Below are 764 nucleotides of genomic sequence, written 5' to 3' on the forward strand. Positions count from 1 at the left end.
TGAAAGGAAACTTCATTTGGCAACTTTAAAGGCGATTTTCTCAACATTTCGATTTTTTTGCACCCTCAGATTCCAGATTTTCAAATAGTTGTATCTCGGCCAAATATTGTCCTATTCTAACAAACCATACATCAATGGAACGCTTATTTATTCAGCTTTCAGATTGTGTATAAATCTCAATTTCGAAAAATCGACCCTTATGACTGGTTTTGTGCTCCAGGGTCACAAATGATTAGTAAACATTTTTAAAAGTTTACAGATGATGAATAGTTTCAACTATTAGATTGGGTACTGCACAAACATTAAAAAAAAATATTAAATGATTTGTTAAAGGGGTCCTATTATACTTTTTCACTTTTTTAATTTTAGTCAGTGTGTAGTGTGTATGTTTGGGCATAAAAAAGATCTAGAAAGTTACAAATCTCAAAGTCCACTCCAAAGGGAGATATTTAGTTTTTTAAAAATCCATTTTCAAGAACTACAACGAACGGCTCGTTTGGACTACAGCGTTTATTTTCGTTTATGATATCACAAAGCGGCTCATTAGAATATCATTACAAATAATTCCCGCCTACAGAAATTCGAAAGGTTGGGGGGGTGGGGAGGGGCGAGGTTGTGGTTAGAACGCTTGGTTGAGTGACTGGATAAGACGAGAAGACGAAGAAGAAGTGCTGCTGCTGAGTTAGTGTATCAGAGAAAACCAAGAAGAAGAGCTGCTGTGCTGTAGCGTAAAATTTTTGGCATGTCTAGAACAGCGGTTCTCA

This window comes from Sinocyclocheilus grahami, unplaced genomic scaffold (assembly GCF_001515645.1).
Source record: "Sinocyclocheilus grahami isolate Dianchi unplaced genomic scaffold, SAMN03320097.WGS_v1.1 scaffold1191.1, whole genome shotgun sequence".
NCBI lineage: Eukaryota > Metazoa > Chordata > Actinopteri > Cypriniformes > Cyprinidae > Sinocyclocheilus > Sinocyclocheilus grahami.